At 36.6% G+C, this 12,520-nt stretch overlaps 1 non-coding gene across 1 annotated transcript; it reads right to left on the bottom strand.

The window, feature by feature from the left end:
- Positions 1-1,461: 1,461 nt before the first annotated feature.
- Positions 1,462-1,567, bottom strand: LOC112679025 (U6 spliceosomal RNA). The gene has a single exon (XR_003148084.1). It is a non-coding gene; the product is annotated as a U6 spliceosomal RNA (small nuclear RNA).
- Positions 1,568-12,520: the final 10,953 nt, after the last annotated feature.

The raw sequence follows: 12,520 nt of genomic DNA, 5'->3' as shown, positions 1-12,520 counted from the left end.
CTCAAAAATTGCATGCTGTAAGTGGGGAAAGGATTACATGGTTATTTCTATTGCCTCTGTTCAGATATTTCTCACATCTAAAAAGGATTTGACTAGTTAGAAAACAACAGCCACCTTTTTTATCTTGCCTTTTGAAAAAGTCTAGCTTTTAGGTAAGAATGTGAGTTCCTCATGTCTATTTCTATATTTTTTCTTCAGCCTTATTGACAACTCTACAGTCTACTCTCCCAATGTGACCTCTTCTCTCTCCCTGAATCCCACTTGTCTTGGCTGGTACATCTACTCTGGATGCCCTCCTTCTATATCTCTTGCCACTGATTTCCTAACATCTCTCATCTCAGTTCTTCCCCAAGACTTTTCTTTTCTTTCTTTTTAAAAGATACAATTGACATATAACATTGTACTAATTATAGATGTAAAGCTTGATATATGTATATGTTGTAAAATAATCACCACAATGTTCAGTTAACATCCATCACTATATATGGTTTTACTTTTTGTTTTGGGTTTTTTTTTTTTTAATGATGACTTTTAAGAACTACTCTTTTAGCAGCTATAGACACCATGTAGTACATTACCTCCCTTGTTTATTTTATAACTGGAAGTTTGTGATTCTTAATTCCCTCCACCCACTTCACTTAACTCCTACCCGCTTCCTCTGGCAACCACCAATCTGTACTTTGTACTTATGATTCTTTTTTTAGGTTCATATATTAGTTAGATCACTCAGTATTTGTCTTTATCTGTCTGGCTCATATCACATAACATAATGCCCTCAAAGTACATCCATGTTGTTGCAAATGGTAAGATTTCCTTTCTTTTTGTGACAGAATGATATTTCATTGTATAAATTATATACGGTATATACAAATTATATACATTATATATACATATACTTGTATACATATACACATATATAATGTGCAATATTAACTATATATACACTTACATATATTATATAAAATTATATTAGTTGATATATATATTCTATTATGTATTACATTTTCTTTATCCATTCATTCATTATTGGACACTTAAGTTGTTTCCATGTCTTGGCTATTACAAAGAATGCTACAATAAACAGGGGGGGACAAAATCTTTCCAAGATAGTGATTTTGTGTCCCTCATATAAATATTCAAAGTGAAATTGTTGGATCATATGATAGTTCTCTTTTTAAATTTTTGAAGAACTTCTATATTTCCTATAATAGCTGCACAAATATACATTTTCACCAACAGTATACAAGGATTCCCCTTTCTCCACAGCCTTAGCAACATTATGTCTTATCTTTTTTATATTATAAGCCATTCTAACAAGTAGTTGTTTATATCTCAATGTGGTTTTGACTTGTACTTCCCTGATGATTAGTGATGTTGAGTACCCATGGATATACCTGCTGGTCATTTATATGTCTTCTTTGGAAAAATGTCTATTCAAGTCCTCTGCCCTTTTTTCTTTTTTTTAATATGGAATATTTCATGTATTTGCTTATCATCTTCACAAAAGGGCTGTGCTATACTTCTCTGTATTATTCAATTGTAGTATAGGTACTACTGAAGTGAGTACATCTCTGCCCATTTTTAAATTATATGGTTTTTGCTTTTTTTATTGAGTTGTATGAGTTCTTTACATATTTTAGTTGTTAACCACTTATCATATATATATGGTTTGCAAATATTTTCTTCAATTACATAGGTTGCCTTTTTATTTTGTTGGTTTTTAAGCATTTCTTAAAAATAAAATTTGTAATTCTTTATAGCAAGGATACATAATCAAATTATTAATAAGGTCATTAATTTTTGGTTTTCCAGAGTCATGCAAATAATAATTAATAAACACACAATCTCACTTAAAATAGCATCATTTAATATAATATGGTTTTATGTAATGTATTCAAAATGGGTTGGCAAAATTGTCCACTACCAATCTATAATTAGATCAGAGTTACATTTTTATTACTAAAAAAGTTGTGTAATTTGACAATATGATTTAAAGTTCTTGAGAATTAAGATTCATCTTACATTGTAATTTCAGTTGCTTTAGTAACATTTTTCTATTTTTGGCCTTTCTATCCTGTGAGACCATCTTTGATAAACTTCCTACCCAATTTCATAGTGTTGATACCAGGGTTACCAGGAAAAATATGAAAATAGCAACAACCCTGCAACTATTTAATACACTGTGTGAGTGCATTTGTGCATTTTATTAAATATATTACTCTAATACCTAGAACTTTCATAATCCCTAGAGTACTGGATATTCTTGACTTAATGCAAACAATAGGAAAGAATGAGAGTGTGATCCTAAATTCATAATATTCAGCAACATTGTGCTTTCTAACTAGATACTAAGGAGGATTTTACAAAACACTTGATGGCTCCCACATGAGTTTAGATGGTATATATATATATATATATATATAGTGATCTCCCAAAACAAATAATCCAGTTAAGAAATGACAAGAAATGACATGGCAGAAGACAAGAATAGACATTTTTCCAAAGAAGTCAGACAGATAGCTAATAGACATATGAAAAGATACTCAACATCATTCATTATCAGGGAAATACAAATGGAACTATAATGAGATATTCATACTTGTCAGGATGGCTACTACTGATAACACAGGAAACAAGAGATGTTGGTGAAGATGCAGAGAAAGGGGAACCCTCTTACATTTTTGGTGGGAATACAAGCTGGTACAACCTTTCTGGAAAACAATATAGAACTTCCTCAAAAAACAAAAAATAGAACCACCCTATGACCCAAGCAGTTGTACTCTTAGGTATTTACCCAAAGGATACAAAAATAGCGATTTGAAGGGACACATGCACTCTGGTGTTTATAGAAGCATTATCAATGATAACCAAACTCTGGAAAGAACCTAAATGTCCATCAACTGACGAATGGATAAAGGAGGTGTGGTATATGTATGTGTATATATATATATATATATATATATACATATATATATATATATATATATATATATATATCTCCACTGGAAGAAAGACAGTCTCTTCAATAGATGGTGCTGGGAAAATTGGACATCCACATGCAGAAGAATGAAACTAGACCACTCTCTTTCACCACACACAAAGATAAACTCAAAATGGACGAAAGATCTAAATGTGAGACAAGATTCCATCAAAATCCTAGAGGAGAACACAGGCAACACCCTTTTTGAACTCAGCCACAGTAACTTCTTGCAAGATACATCCACGAAGGCAAAAGAAACGAAAGCAAAAAGGAACTATTGGGACTTCATCAAGATAAGAAGCTTTTGCACAGCAAAGGATACAGTCAGCAAAACTAAAAGACAACCTACAGAATGGGAGAAGATATTTGCAAATGACGTATCAGATAAAGGGCTAGTTTCCAAGATCTATAAAGAACTTATAAAAAAAAAAAGAAAATATATATATATATATATATATATATATATATATATATATATATATATACAATGGAATGTTACTCAGCCATCAAAAAGAATGAAATCTTGCCATTTGCAAATACATGGATTGACTAGAGTATATTATGCTAAGTGAAATTGGTCAGAGAAAGACCAATACCAAATGATTTCATTCATATTTGCAATTTATGAACAAAAGGGAAAGGAGGGTAGAGAGAGGGAGGTAAACCATAAAAGACCCCTAACCATAGAGAACAGAGTTGATGGATAGAAGGTCTGTGAGGGTCTAAATGGGTGATGGGTATTAGGAGGATACTTGTGATGAGTATTAGGTGTTGTAATTAGTAATGAATCACTATGTTCTACCCTTGAGACTAATACTACACTATCTGTTAACTAATTCAAATTTAAATAAAAACTTGAAACAAGCAAAAAATTTTCTGATCCAATCAGGCTTAAAGTGCTATTAATGAAATGCTTTGTAAACTCAATCTGAGATGAAACTCAATGATTTGTTAGACTATAGGCTACTTCTGTTTTTAGCTTCCCAAGTGAAAATATACTCAATATAATTTGTTATTAAGAAATTATAACTAAAACAACACTGATAAAAGACACTACATACTTATTAAAATGGCAAAGATCCAAAACAAAAACAAAAATCTTGACAATGTCATTTCTGTAGAAGCGATGAACCAGTAGGAACTCTCATTCATTGCTGATGGGAATGCATAATGATACAACCACTATGGAATACAGTTTGACAGTTTCTTTCAATGTTAAACATAGCCTTGCCACATATTTAACCAATCACATTTCTAAGTAATTACCAACTGGTTTGAAAACTTATGTCCATACAATAGCATGCACACAAATGTTTATTGAAACTCTGCTCATAATCACCCAAAACTGAAAGCAACAAGATATCCTTCATTGAGTAAATGGGTAAATAAAGAGTGTTATATTCATACAATGGATGGAGTAAGGATATGAGAAAATAACTTAAATGTATCACAAATATCAGAAACAATGTCACATGAAGGTAGCATGGGATATTGTGCTGATATAAGTAACTTTGGAAACTAGTGCATTTTGTAAGTCTAAGGGTGCAGGGGATTGTTCATACAGTTTAGTTAGTGAAGCCCATTTCCACAGGGTTATGTGTAAACAACTCTGAAACTATTATACGCATATGTGGAATTTAACAAGTAAGTTAGTGAGTGGTTGATGATAAGAATTAGATTTCTCACTCTTGTAGTGGAAGGTTATAGATAAGGAACAAGAGGAAAGTAAAGTGGTCTATGAATAATGAATTAGAGTGGAGACATTAGTATGAACTTATATTTAGCTTAATGTAGATATAAATTATTTACAAATAGATATATTTTAAAATATGTGTATAAATGCAGGTTGATTACACACACCTTAATCCTTGCTATGTCAATTGAGAAGGCCTAGAATAATTGATACCCAATAGTGACAAGTATACCTAGCACCCAGATTTGGACTTCTAATATCATTATCCAAAAAAGGAACCGGGTCTCTGGAGAAATAAGTTATTCTGGGGCTAGACAGCCATGCTAAAGATAAACCTTGTAGCGTTAGAGAGGGAAAAGTGCTCAAAAGAACAACAACAACAACAAAAAGCCATACACACAATGATGAAGATATATCAAGCAGATACAGGATCTAACTGAAAGATCTCTCAGATGGTAAAGATGGAAAAATTTGAGGAAAGAAATAAAGTAGTAGTAGATTAAAACCCAAAAATAAATCTGTAAATCTCCCTAAGTCCTTACTGACATAAAGAGTTGAATAAATTTAAAAATGCAAGAGAAGAGACAAATGTCTAGTGCAGATGTCCAAATACTTTATGTAGATACTCATCCCTGAAAGAGGTGGAGCATTACTCCTCATTCCTTAAGTGTGGACTATACATACTACCTCTTTTCTAAGGAGCACAGTATGGAACTGGAGAAAAGAAAGATGAACTTTACTGTGGAAAAACCTACAAACACTATGTCAGCGAAGATGATCAAAGTTAATTTTAAATTAAATTTCAAAATATTATTCTAATAGAAGATGTTAATAATAGAGAAAAAACTCAGTGTAGGATATAAGGGAACCATATTATATTTGCAATAATTTTTTAAACAGTTTTAAATAAGACATCTATAAAACGAAAACTTACTAAAAATGGTCCCAGATACACATGCTTAATGTAACAATTTATTAACAATTTTATACTATGCAACAACTTGATGAAAATCCCAAACTATATATTTTCTAAAATTATTGTACCATAATAAAACAGAAAGAGTAAACTTTATTTCAAATTAACAAAACTGCCGTATCATTTTGTTCAAGTTGTTGACAGATATACCACACTTGGTAATCTCTTAAAATATTTTGGAGATTAAAACCAAAACATTTTCTAAATTTATTAAAGACTATGCTGATGATATTCTCATTTAACTCTCTTGACTATAAGCAGAAATAGAAGGCAATTGAAACAGACTCAATCTCTATAAGTGCCTTTCATTACATAAATAGCAAGTGACAACTAGGTTTTATTAATTTAAACATAAAAATTCCAACTAATTAATGAAAAAAACAAAACAAAACAAAAAACAAACTACATACCAAAATCCCTAATGAATATGGTTCATTCTCAATAAATAAATAAAATACTAGCAAACCAAAGCCTACAACACAATAAAAAGATCATTCACTATGACCAAAGAGTTTATTCCTTGTTTGCAAAGGTGGTACGGTATTACAAATCAATCAATGATATGCACCACATTAATAAGAGAAAGGGCAGGGGGCGGGGCAAGATGACAGAGGAGTAGGTTCCCCAAGTCACTTGTCCCCACCAAAGTACCTAGATAACTTGCAAATCATGCTGAAAACCTATGAATTTGGCCTGAGATTTAAAGAGAGAACAGCTGGAACGCTACAGAGACTAAAGTTTGCGCTTCTAACACAGGAGGAAGACGGAGGGGAAAAATAAATAAATAAATAAATACATAAATACATAAATACATAAATAATCAAGTGGGGGAGGGGCCCCTTCAAGGAGCTGGGCTAAGGCCAGGCAGGAAAGCCTCCAGGACAGGAAAGCCCAGTCCCGGAGAAGCAGGAACTTCATCAATCTTCCCGGAGGAAAAGGCACTTGCAGGGAGCCTCCAGGTTCCCAGGGTCACTAACAGAGAAAGTGCACCCTGGCGGAGAGGCACCACAGACCCAGGCCCAGCGGGGTAAAAGGCTAGACACGCCCCGTGGGCCTCGGGAGCAGCTCAGGTGGTGGCTCCACGCAGAGAGGGCTGCTTTCCAGTGTCACAGGCCCCGGATCCCAGGGCAATGGGGGACACAGTCCAGAATCCTGTGCTCCCCTCAGGACAGGTGGAGGCTGGGAGGGCACAGGACAGCGAGGACACTCCTGCGGCCGAGCACCCCCGAGTTGTGCAGGCCAGCGCTCCCTACCCCAGGAACATTCAGGCCAGTGCAGAATGGGAGACTGCGGTAGTTACTATGGGAGCTGACTCCAGGGCCGGAGAGCTGAATGCCGCCACTGCTGTTGTTCCTCCTTGTGTCACCCGGTGCCTGGGAGGGTCGGGGTGCCAAGTAACAGAGGCCTCACAAGACAAACAGCTCCCCTGAGCCGTGTACCTGGCAGGGGGAGGCAGGGCAGCTCCCCCAGGTGCACACACCTGAGAATCGGCACAGCAGGCCCCTCCCTGAGAATATAAGCTGGAATGACCTGTGAAGAGCAAGTATTTGATTAAGCAGTGCTGGAAAGCTACAGGAGAAGTTAAGGGATTTACAGTATACCAGAGGATACCTCTCCTTGTTTTATTTGTTTTTGCTTTTGTTATTTTTGTTTGTTTGTTTTTCCTTTTTTTCTACTCTTTTTCTTCCTTTTTCCAGTACAACCCATTTTTAGCTACTTTGCACTGAGTAAAAAGACTAGAAAGAATAACTCACCACAAAAGAATCAGAAACTGTCCCACAGAGTTACAGAATTTGGATTGCAATTCGATGTCAGAAAGCCAATTTAGAAGCACAATGATAAAGCTACTGGTGTCTATGGAAAAAAGCATAAAGGAGTCAAGAGACTTCATGACTACAAATTTAGATCTAATTTCTGCCTTGAAATTAAAAACCAATTAAATGAGATGCAATCCAAACTAGAGGTCCTAAAACGAGGATTAATGAGATAGAAGAAAGAGTGAGTGACATAGAAGACAAGTTGATGGCAATGAAGGAAGCTGAAGAAAAAAGGCAAAAACAATTAAAAGATCATGAGGAAAGGTTAAGGGAAACGAATGACAGCCTCCAAAGTAAAAATCTATGTTTAATTGGGGTTCCAGAGAGCATTGAAAGGTACAGAGGACCAGAAAGTGTATTTGAACAAATCATAGGTGAGAACTTCCCTAACTTGGGGAGGGAAACAGGCATTCAGATCCAGGAAATACAGAGATTCCCCCCCCCCCAAAATCAATAGAATCATTCAAAACCCCGACATTTAATAGTGAAACTTGCAAATTCCAAAGATAAAGAGAAGATCCTTAAAGCAACAAGAGACAAGAAATCCCTAAGCTTTATGGAGAGAAGCATTAGGTTAACAGCAGACCTCTCCACAGAGACCTGGCAGGCCAGAAAGGACTGGCAGGATATATTCAGGGTCCTAAATGAGAAGAACATGCAGCCAAGAATACTCTATCTAGCAAGGCTTTCATTCAGAATAGAAGGAGACATAAAGAGCTTCTAAAATAGGCAGAAACTGAAAGAATATGTGACCACCAAACCAGCACTACAAGAAATGTTAAGGGGGACTCTGTAAAAGAAAGATGAAGTCCAAGGAAACAATCCACAAAAACAGGGACTGAATAGGTATCATGATGACATTAAATTCATATCTTTCAATAGTAACTCTGAATGTGAATGGATTAAACGATCCCATCAAAAGATGCAGGTATCAGACTGGATAAAATAGCAAGACCCACCTACTTATTGTCTACAAAAGTAAGACCTAATGACACCGCTGGCCTAAAAGTGAAAAATTGGAGAACCATTTACCATTCAAATGATCCTCAAAAGAAAGCAGGGGTAGCCATCCTCATACCAGATAAATTAAAGTTTATCCCAAAGACTGTAGTAAGAGATGAAGAGGGACACTATATCATACTTAAAGGATCTATCCAACAAGAGGACTTAACATTCATGAATATTTATGCCCCTAAAGTGGGTGCTGCTAGGTATATCAATCAATTAATAACCAAAGTTAAGACATAGGTAGATAATAATACACTGATACTGGGAAATTTTAAAACGGCGCCTTCTGGAAATGACAGATCTTCTAAGCACATCTCCAAAGAAACAAGAGCTTTAAATGATACACTGAACCAGATGGATTTCACAGATATTTACAGAACTTTACAACTAAACGGAACTGAATATACATTTTTCTTAAGTGCACATGGAACTTTCTCCAGAATAGACCACATGCTGGGTCACAAATCAGGTGTTAACTAACCAAAAGATTGGGATTGTCCCCTGCATATTTTCACACCATAATACTTTGAAACTTGAACTAAATCACAAGAAGAAATTGGGAAGAAATTCAAACACATGGAGGTTAAAGACCATCCTGCTAAAAGATGAAACGTACAGCCAGGAAATTAGAGAAAAATTAAAAAGATTCATGGAAACTAATAAGAATGAAGATGCAACCATTAAAAATCTTTGGAAAATAATAAAAGCAGCTCAGAGAGGGAAATATATCACAATACAAGCATTTCTCAAAAACTGAAAAAATCTAAATTACACAAGCTAACCTTGCACATAAAGGAACTGGAGAAAGAACAGGATATAAAACCGACATGCAGCAGAAGAGAGTTAATAAGAATTGAGCAGAACCCAATGAAGTAGAGACAAGAAGAACTGCGGAACAGATAAACAAAACCAGGAGTTGCTTCTTTGAAAGAATTAATAAGATAGATAAACCATTATCCAGCCTTATTAAAAATATAAGAGAAAAGACTCTAATTAAGAAAATCACGAATGAAAAGGAGAGAAACCCACCAATACCAAGGAAATACAAATGATTTTAAACACATATCATGACCAGATATATGCCAGTAAATTAGGTAATCTAGAAGAAATAGACACATTTCTTGAAAACCACAAACTACCAAAACTGTAACAGGAAGAAATAGAAAATGTGAAGAAGCCAATAACCAGAGAAGAAATTGAAGCAGACACCAAAAACTTCCCAAGACACAAAAGTCCAGGGCCAGATAGTTTCCCAGGGGAATTCTATCAAACGTTTAAAGAAGCAACAATACCTATTCTACCAAACCTGTTCAGAAAGATAGAAATGGATGGAATACGTCCAAACTAATTTTATGAGGCCAGCATCATCTTAGTTCCAAAACCAGGCAAAGACCCCACCAAAAAGGAGAATTATAGACCAATATCCCTGATGAACATGGATGCAAAAATTCTCAACAATACTAGCCAATAGGGTCCAACAGTGCATTAAGAAGATTATTCACCATGAACAAGTGGGATTTATCCCCAGGATGCAAGGCTGGTTCAACCCTCGTAAAGCAATCTATGTGATAGATCACACCAATAAGAGAAAAAACAGGAACTATCTGATCCTCTCAATAGTTGCAGAGAAAGCATTTGACAAAATACAGCATCCATTCCTGGTCAAAACTCTTCAGAGTGTAGGGATGGAGGGAAAACTCCTCAGCATCTTAAAAGCCATTAATGAAAAGCCCAAAGCAAATATCATTCTCTATGTGGAAGCACTGGGAGCCATTCTCGTAAGATCAGGAACATGACAAGGGTGTCCACTCTCACCACTCCTATGCAACATAGTACTAAGAGTCCTAGCCTCAGCAGTCAGGCAAAAAAAATAAAATAATAAAAAAATAAAAGACACTCAAATTGGCAAAGAAGAAGTCAAACTCTCCCTCTTCGCAGATGACATGATACTGTACTTAGAAAACCCAAAAGACTCCACCCCAAGATTGCTAGAACTCATACAGCAATTTGGCAGTGTGACAAGATACAAAATCAATGCCCAGAAATCAGTGGCATAAACTATAAACTAACAATGAAACTGAAGATGGAGAAATTAAGGAGTCAATCCCATTGACAATTGCACCCAAAAGCATGAGATACCTAGGAATAAACCTATCCAAAGAGGTAAATGATCTATACTCTAAAAACTACAGAACGTCTCTGAAAGAAATTGGGGAAGACTCAAAGAGATGGAAAAATATTCCATGCTCATGGATTGGAAGAATTAACATTCTGAAAATGTCAATACTAACTAGGGCAATTTACACACTTTAATGCACTCCATATCAAAATACCATGGACTTTCTTCAGAGAGTTGGAACAAATCATCTTAAGATTTGTGTGGAATCAAAAAGACCCTGAATGGCCAGGGGAATTTTGAAAGAGAAAAATCAAATCCGGGGGTATCATATTGCCGGATATTAGGTTGTACTACAAACTGTGATTATCAAGACAGTGTGGTACTGGCACAAAAAAAGACACATAGATCAATGGAACAGAATAGAGAATCCAGAAATGGCCCCTCAACAATATGGTCAACTAATATTTGACAAAGCAGGAAAGACTATCTACTAGAAAAAGGACAGTCTCTGAAATAAAGGGTGCTCAGAAAATTGGACAGCCATATGCAGAAGAATGAAACTGAACCATTCTCTTACATCATAAACAAAGATAAACTCAAAATGGATGAAGGATCTAAATGTGAGACAAGAATCCATCCACATCCTAGAGAACACAGGCAATACCCTTTTTGAACGTGGCCACAGCAACTTCTTGCAAGATAACATCCACGAAGACAAGGAAAACAAAAGCAAAAATGAATTACGGGGATGCAATCAAGATAAAAGGCTTTTGCACAGCCAAAGAAACAGTAAAGAAAACTAAAAGACTACCTACAGAATGTGAGAAGATATTTGCAAATGACGTATCAGATAAAGGGCTGGTATCCAAGATCTATAAAGAACTTATTAAACTCAACACCCAAGAAACAAACAATCCAATCATGAAATCGGCAGGAGACGTGAACAGAAATTTCATCAAATAAGACCTACACATGGCCAACAGGCACATGAGAAAATGCTCCGCATCACTAGCCATTCAGGGAAATACAAATCAAAACCACAATGAGATACCACCTCACACCAGTGAGAATGGGGAAAATTAACAAGGCAGGAAACAACAAATGTTGGAGAGGAGGTGCAGAAAGGATAACCCTCTTGCACTGTTGGTGGGAATGTGAACTGGTGCAGCCACTCTGGAAAACTGTGTGGAGGTTCCTCAGAGAGTTAAAAATAGACCTGCCCTACGACCCAGCAATTGCACTGCTGGGGATTTACCCCAAAGATTCAGATGCAATGAAACGCCGGGACACCTGCACCCCGATGTTTCTAGCAGCAATGTCCACAATAGCCAGACTGTGGAAGGAGCCTCGGTGTCCATCGAAAGATGAATGGATAAAGAAGATGTGGTTTATGTATACAATGGAATATTCCTCAGCCATTAGAATCGACAAATACCCACCATTTGCTTCGACGTGGATGGAACTGGAGGGTATTATGCTGAGTAAAGTAAGTCAATCGGAGAAGGACAAACATTATATGTTCTCATTCATTTGGGGAATATAAATAATAGTGAAAGGGAATATAAGGGAAGGGAGAAGAAATGTGTGGGAAATATCAGAAAGGGAGACAGAACGTGAAGACTCCTAACTCTGGGAAACGAACTAGGGGTGGTGGAAGGGGAGCAGGGGAGGTGGGGGTCACTCCAGCCCTGGAGTCAGCTCCCTGTAGTAACTACCAGAGCTCTGTCTGCAGGGCCTAAATGCTCCGGGGCGGGGCCGCTGATCTGCACTGCTCAGGCCGGGGGCAGGAGCGTCCTTGCTGTCCTGTGCCCTCCTGGCTTCTGCCTGTCCCAGAGGGAGCGCCGGATCCTGGGCTGTGTCCTCCTGCCCTGGGCTCCCGAGCCTGCGCTGTTGGAATCGTACCCCGGCCATGCAGCCTCTTCCGCAC

The sequence above is a fragment of the Canis lupus genome, chromosome 2 (assembly GCF_003254725.2).
Source record: "Canis lupus dingo isolate Sandy chromosome 2, ASM325472v2, whole genome shotgun sequence".
Taxonomy (NCBI): Eukaryota; Metazoa; Chordata; class Mammalia; order Carnivora; family Canidae; genus Canis; species Canis lupus.
Note: the sequence above shows the minus strand (reverse complement) of the source record. Positions and strands in the feature narration are given on the sequence as shown.